Consider the following 8131-nt stretch of genomic DNA (forward strand, 5'->3'; position numbering starts at 1 on the left):
CAAGTAACAACTGCTTTAGTTCATCTTCTTCGTCATTTGCTTGTGTACTGCAGTTATGCATACAATAATCGTTAAATATTGATTAAAATAGTCTGAATGGTGCTTATGCTTCATTTCATAATATATATATATGTGTGTGTGTGTGTGTGTGAGCGTGCCCTGACATTTTGGTTAGAATTCAATTTACATGTAGAAATTATAAACTAAATATAAACCACGATTAAGCAATAATGCCTATGTTAAGCATTATTGACATCTGTTAAACAGTACTAAGCACATATACAGCTCTGTTCAATAAACTAAATATAGCTGATGTAAAGTGAAATTGAAATAATTAGGGGTGTGACGAGATCTCGCGAGATTAAAACGTGACGATATTTCTCGTCAAGCTTAAACCTGTCTCGCGGGGAAAAAAACAGTTTAGTAAGAGGGATCTGGCAACACAGTAGCAGCGAGTGTGGTGGCTGTAAACTCAGTAAACTCACAGACCAATCACGTGTGGGGTAAGATCAGCAAACGCTCTCTTCAGTAAATCTGATCTTTGCAGACGCGGTAAGAAAAAAATATATAAATAAAAACACTGCTCCTCACGCGGGATTGAACCCGTGTTGTCAGGGTCGCGGTCCCAATGCCCTGGCTGTTGAATTGGGACGCAGTCGTGAAAAAACGCCCTTATAAGGAGACAGGGAGTCCGAGAACGGGCGGAAAAACTAGAATGGGCGGACCATATGTAAGTACTGTAAGTAAATCCTACACGTTACTGTTTCATAGGCAGCTGTACTAATCCCTTAGCTCTGTACTGTATTAAAAAACATGTTCTGTCTCTGTTTGCACTTCAACCATAGTCTTAATATGACTGGTTATGGTTATGCATAGTTAAATTACAAGAGATTTAGGAGAAAAAAACACAAACCATAGTCTTAATATGACTGGTTGTGGTTTGCACTTATTGTTTGCACTATATAAGACCTAGAAAAGTTTTATTTTTATTTTTTATTCTTATTTCTATTCCTTATAGAATCAATGTGTGAGAGAAACCAGTCTGTTAAGTTTGAGTTATATGATTTTGTCAAATAAAACTTTAGTTTTCAAGCCATTTTTCATTTTTGACGTTTTCTTAAAAATGTTATTTTTAAATCTCGTCTCGTCTCGTCTCGTTCTCGTGAACCCAGTATCGCCCTTAGAAATAATTATAAATGTAAAATATATAATATTATATTAGTTAAATATCAGAGCCAATTATATTTATAACTAATATTTAGTTAATAAATATTTATAAATGACTGTATAAAAGCTGCAGCATACTGTATCAGCAAATGACAATAAGAACAGCTGTTACTTGTTTACCAAACATTAGTTAACATTAACACTTTTTTTAGTTACTACATGATTCCTTATGTTTTCCTTCATAGTCTGAATCACTTCATTATTCATTTACTATGTAGAAAAAAAAATAAAAAAATTAAAACCTTGAATGGGTGCTTTAATAATGTTCATTATTTTACATGTTAAATTTGAGGGAATTTAAGAAATGATGTGCAATCCTACACTAACTAGGCAGTGCTTTCCTATATAATTATTATAATTCAATATACTTACATAAAAACAACCTAAAACTGTAGAGTTATGCTTCGGTTCTCAGTTATTCTTTATTTCTGAAGATCTGAAGAAGTTCTCAGGAGAGAGGGTAGCAGCTCTGGATCAGCCAGCAGCTCTACAGAGTTTAAAAGGTTAAAAGGAGAAATGTGTAGACAGTAAATCTGCTCTACAGCAGTATGGAAGCTTTCAGAAGTGCCCTGACTTTCTCAGAGCTGCAGGAATGTTTGAACAGGAAATGATGCAATAACTCAGCGAGTGTGTGAGTCTATAATCATGGCAGGGCTGATTCAGACAGCGCCTCAGCGTCTAAGGTAGAGCAGCGTGGAGAACAGCCACAGGATATCCCAGAGTATCCATTAAACCCATCAGAGTAACATCTGAAACAAGCTCGTATCTTTCGTACAGGAGAGGAAGGACAGATTACATTTTGTCAGCAGGTTACTGAGCATTCTACATAGGTATGCATAATATATAATTACCATATTTTTCAGAATATAAGGAACTCCGGATTATAAGTCACACTAGCGCTGGTCGATTTTGGCCTAAAAAATAATCTTCGATTTTTGATTATAATACATTTTTCCCACCTTAATTTATTCTTCCCTCATAATTACCGTATTTTTCAGAATATAAGGCACTCTGGATTATAAGGCACACAATGCTGGGCGATTATGACCTAAAAAATGATATTCGATTTTTTTTAACACAAAAAACATATTTTCGATTATATATATTTTTTTCTCCCTCCTAATTTCTGTATTTTTCAGAATATAAGGCACTCCGGATTTTAAGGCACACTAGTGCTGGGCAACTATGGCCTAAAAAATAATCTTCATTTTGTTCTCTAAAAAATGTATTTTCGATTATAATACATTTTTTACCACCTTATTTTTTTCCTCCCTCCTAATTGTAGGAGAAACTTTTTTTTTACCATTAATCATGGATCCTCACTGGAGAGATGACACTGCAGTCTTTAGAAATGGTAGGATTTATTGAGCGGAGTAAAAATATACACGCGTTATTCTGTGGGAGGCGCCGGTAACCCAGGTAAAACGGGTAAACACTTCAGAAATGAGTAGCGTTTTTGGATATTTTAGATTAAAAAGATAAAAGGTCTGTATGTAAAATCACGATTACTCCATCGTAAAAAAAATGCATTAAAACTGTAATTCGAGTTTACCGAATTAATTGTGAAAATCACCCAGCACTAAGGCACAGTATCAATGAACGTAATAAATAAATAATAATAAATGCCACAACACAAGGAGGGTGAAGACTAGCACATGCCTCCTCCGACACATGTGAAGTCAGACTCTGTGTCTTTTTGAGCTGCTGCTGATGCATCATTACCGAGTAGCATCACAGTGCTAACGCTCAGTGGAAAGCTCAGTATCTCGGTTCTGATACATCAGCTCACAGACGCAGCCTTGTGCTGATCCACATCACCCTAGGAGAGATGAGGGGAAAGAGCACCATCTACTGTACCTACCCACCCAGAGAGAGCAAGGCCAGTTGTGCTCTCTCAGGGCTCTGGCAGCTGATGGTAAGCTGCATTACCTGGATTTGAACCAACAATAACAAAATGATCATGAAATTATAAAACAGTATCATATTGCCCAGCTCTACAATACCTTTTTGGAGAGTATATCGTCCTCCTACTGACATACAAATGACCGGCACCAATATTTTATCCAGTGCAACAATAACAGACAAACCTTTGTACAGACAATGATGCAAAAAAAAAAAAGCTACAGGGTAAATAGCAAGACAAATACAAAATAGATAAGTGTATATAGTCCAAAAAGTAGGATAACTGACAGGTTATTTCTCTGTAAGAAGTAGCACACTATAGTGCGCCTGAAAGACCATGAATAAATAATACCAGGCTGTGTTCTAATAGCAGATAATTAAGACTAACACAGCTTTATATAATAATAGACGGGGTAGTGCTGTAATGATCACATGCTTCACAACAGGGGATCAGATTTCAGAGGAAAACTTTAACACTTAATAATCCCTCGCTTTAAGAAGACCAGCTTGTTAAAAGGAAACAGAGGGAAAGAAAAAAGGAGAGAACATGTGGAAAACAAGAGCCCGCCCGAGACAGACCCATAAAACCTTATGGCTTTATTACAGCAGCTTTTTAATTGGCTCTGAGACACCTCCAAAATACCATGACAACACTTTCACAACACCATGGCAACACCTCCACAACTCCGCGGCAACACTATGAAAACACCTCCACAACACCCCCACAACCCTGATATACATACCCACCATAACACCACGAAAACACTGCAAGACATCCACAACACCTCCACAACCCTGATCCACACTTTTCCACCACAATACTTCCACCATACCAGGACAACACCACCACAACACCGGTCTACACATACCCACCACAACACCACAAAAACATTGCCACAACACCTCCACAACCCTGATCCACACATACACACCACTGTTCCTCCACAACACCACTAAAACACCTCTACAATACCGTGGCAACACCACAACAACACTAATCCACACATGCACATGACATAAAACTCCATAATACTGCTACAAAACCACTTTACACCACTGTTCCTCCACAACGCCTCCACAACACCTTCACAACACCTTCACAACACAGCTACAACATCTCCGCAATACCGTGACAACATCTCCAAAACCCTGATCCATACATACACACCACAACACTGCAAAAAAACAGCCACTACGCCTTTACAACCCTCATTCACACATACACACCACTGTTCTTCCACAACACCTTCACAGCACTACTACAACACCTTCACAGCACTACTACAACACCTTCACAGCACTACTACAACACCTTCACAACACTGCTACAACACCTTCACAGCACTACTACAACACCTTCACAGCACTACTACAACACCTCCACAACACTACTACAACACCTTCACAACACTGCTACAACACCTTCACAGCACTACTACAACACCTTCACAGCACTACTACAACACCTCCACAACACTACTACAACACCTTCACAACACTGCTACAACACCTTCACAGCACTACTACAACACCTCCACAACACTACTACAACACCTTCACAACACTGCTACAACACCTCCACAACACTACTACAACACCTTCACAACACTGCTACAACACCTTCACAGCACTACTACAACACCTTCACAGCACTACTACAACACCTTCACAACACTGCTACAACACCTCCACAAAACTACTACAACACCTTCACAACACTGCTACAACACCCCCACAACACTGCTACAACACCTCCACAGCACTACTACAACACCTTCACAGCATTACTACAACACCTTCACAACACTGCTACAACACCTTCACAGCACTACTACAACACCTTCACAACACTGCTACAACACCTTCACAACACTGCTACAACACCTTCACAACACTGCTACAACACCTCCACAACACTACTACAACACCTTCACAACACTGCTACAACACCTTCACAGCACTACTACAACACCTTCACAGCACTACTACAACACCTTCACAACACTGCTACAACACCTTCACAACACTGCTACAACACCTTCACAACACTGCTACAACACCTCCACAACACTGCTACAACACCTTCACAACACTGCTACAACACCTCCACAACACTACTACAACACCTCCACAACACTACTACAACACCTTCACAACACTGCTACAACACCTTCACAGCACTACTACAACACCTCCACAACACTGCTACAACACCTCCACAACACTACTACAACACCTTCACAACACTACTACAACACCTTCACAGCACTACTACAACACCTTCACAACACTGCTACAACACCTTCACAGCACTACTACAACACCTTCACAACACTGCTACAACACCTTCACAGCACTACTACAACACCTCCACAACACTACTACAACACCTCCACAACACTACTACAACACCTTCACAACACTGCTACAACACCTCCACAACACTACTACAACACCTTCACAACACTGCTAAAACACCTTCACAACACTGCTACAACACCTTCACAACACTACTACAACACCTTCACAACACTGCTAAAACACCTTCACAACACTGCTACAACACCTCCACAACACTGCTACAACACCTTCACAACACTACTACAACACCTTCACAACACTGCTAAAACACCTTCACAACACTGCTACAACACCTCCACAACACTACTACAACACCTTCACAACACTGCTACAACACCTTCACAACACTACTACAACACCTTCACAACACTGCTACAACACCTTCACAACACTGCTACAACACCTCCACAACACTACTACAACACCTTCACAACACTGCTAAAACACCTCCACAACACTGCTACAACACCTTCACAACACTACTACAACACCTTCACAACACTGCTACAACACCTTCACAACACTGCTACAACACCTCCACAACACTGCTACAACACCTCCACAACACTGCTACAACACCTTCACAACACTGCTACAACACCTTCACAGCACTACTACAACACCTTCACAACACTGCTACAACACCTTCACAACACTGCTACAACACCTCCACAACACTACTACAACACCTTCACAGCACTACTACAACACCTTCACAACACTGCTACAACACCTTCACAACACTGCTACAACACCTTCACAACACTGCTACAACACCTCCACAACACTACTACAACACCTTCACAGCACTACTACAACACCTTCACAACACTACTACAACACCTCCACAACACTACTACAACACCTTCACAGCACTACTACAACACCTTCACAACACTGCTACAACACCTCCACAACACTACTACAACACCTTCACAACACTGCTACAACACCTTCACAACCCTAAACCACAAATACACAGCACTGCTTTGACAGTAGTTTTACTCTATTCTACATTATATCTATTCCATATTGGACACCCCAAATGCAAATGGAACAAAGGGCAGTACACATATCTCCTCTCCTGCAGAGCCAGCTTATCCAGTAGAAGGAAACCAATAGGCCAACAAACACACAGAATATCGTAATTATTAATAAAGCTTTCTATTCAGTAATGATGATTTCCTTTCCTACTGCTGTACGACACACACACACACACACACACACACACACACACACACACACACACACACACACAGGCCTGGGTTATTCCTCTCAGTCAGCGTTGGACTATCGTTTCCGGAGAGCAACAAGTATTTAGGGTGTTCAGTGGAGGGTAATGACCATCAGGCTCTGTAATACAGGAAATAGCTAAAGTGCTGGGGAAACGCAGAGCACCAACAATAGACTCAACAAGCTTCCTGTAGTACGGCCCGCCGGCCCACCTGCCACACGAACGAGGGGCTGAGGAAGAAGGAACTGTTTAATACACCACAGTTAGCATCCCTGTAGAGACCAGTCAGTTTCTGAATCAGAATAAATTGAATTCTATAAACTACAGACAACATTTCTCCCAAATTCCAAATAAAGATATTGTCATTTAGAGCATTTATTTGCAGAAAATGAGAAATGGCTGAAATAACAAAAAAAAGATGCAGAGTTTTCAGACCTCAAATAAAGCAAACAAAACAAGTTTATACTCATAAAGTTTTAAGAGTTCAGAAATCAATATTTGGTGGAATAACCCTGGTTTTTAATCACAGTTTTTTTCATGCATCTTGGCATCATGTTCTCCTCCACCAGTCTTACACACTGCTTTCTGATAACTTTATGCTGCTTTACTCCTGGTGCAAAAATTCAAGCAGTTCAGTTTGGTTTGATGGCTTGTGATCATCCATCTTCCTCTTGATTATAATTCAGAGGTTTTCAATTTCAAAGAAAAAATTGAAGTGGTCTCATAGTCCTTTCGAGAGCTATACACATATATTATATATTTATATAATAGTTTTAGTCAACTATACTGTGCCAAAACACGAAACGTGATCACAATACATAAAAATAAATCGTACAAAAGTCATCAGTACGTCCAGTACAAGTTTAGTAAAGGGATGCATGATGACATCGGAATTATATTGCCATCAGACAATAACTGTTTTTTTTTATTTAAGAATCTGCAAAAAAAAAAAAAAAAAAAAAAAAAATATATATATATATATATATATATATATATATATATATATATATATATATATATATATATATATTTGTTGTACGCTACAAAATTACCAAGAAGTGCTTATGTAGATATAATAGGATGTTTTTTGTCTCTCTGTAAGTTATTAAAAGTGCATATTGGCAGACATCAGCATACATGTGTAATATCAGATATCGGCATCGGCCTAGAATTTCCATATTGGTGCATCCCTAAAAGAGAGCATAACCTGTCCTGGATAAATTGATTAATGAAGTGTGAATTGAAAAAACACAAAAATTTGTCCTAGAGATGGAAATATCAATGGTCTATGGGTCTATGTATTAATATTGGGTGATTGTTTTGTCTAAATAAGCAATCAGCAACTGCCTGTTAATACATTGTCTGTAGCCACTAACTAGATAGCCCCCTCAAGAGTCTACCAAGCAG

The 8131-nt window shown here is 39.2% G+C and overlaps 1 long non-coding RNA gene across 50 annotated transcripts; it reads right to left on the reverse strand.

Moving 5' to 3' along the window:
- Positions 1-4010: 4010 nt before the first annotated feature.
- Positions 4011-7589, reverse strand: LOC125781189 (uncharacterized). 50 transcript variants are annotated; one of them, XR_007424358.1, is made up of 9 exons: positions 6444-7589; positions 6114-6333; positions 6004-6069; positions 5762-5915; positions 5674-5717; positions 5476-5585; positions 5168-5409; positions 4992-5057; positions 4011-4727 (listed from the first exon to the last, which is right to left on the reverse strand). It is a non-coding gene; the product is annotated as an uncharacterized LOC125781189 (long non-coding RNA). The 50 variants fall into 50 exon arrangements; XR_007424354.1 differs by having other exon boundaries at positions 6114-6311; positions 6400-6446; XR_007424332.1 differs by having other exon boundaries at positions 6378-6446.
- Between the last annotated feature and the right edge of the window lie 542 nt (positions 7590-8131).

The sequence above is a fragment of the Astyanax mexicanus genome, chromosome 15 (genome assembly GCF_023375975.1).
Source record: "Astyanax mexicanus isolate ESR-SI-001 chromosome 15, AstMex3_surface, whole genome shotgun sequence".
NCBI classification, from domain to species: Eukaryota; Metazoa; Chordata; class Actinopteri; order Characiformes; family Acestrorhamphidae; genus Astyanax; species Astyanax mexicanus.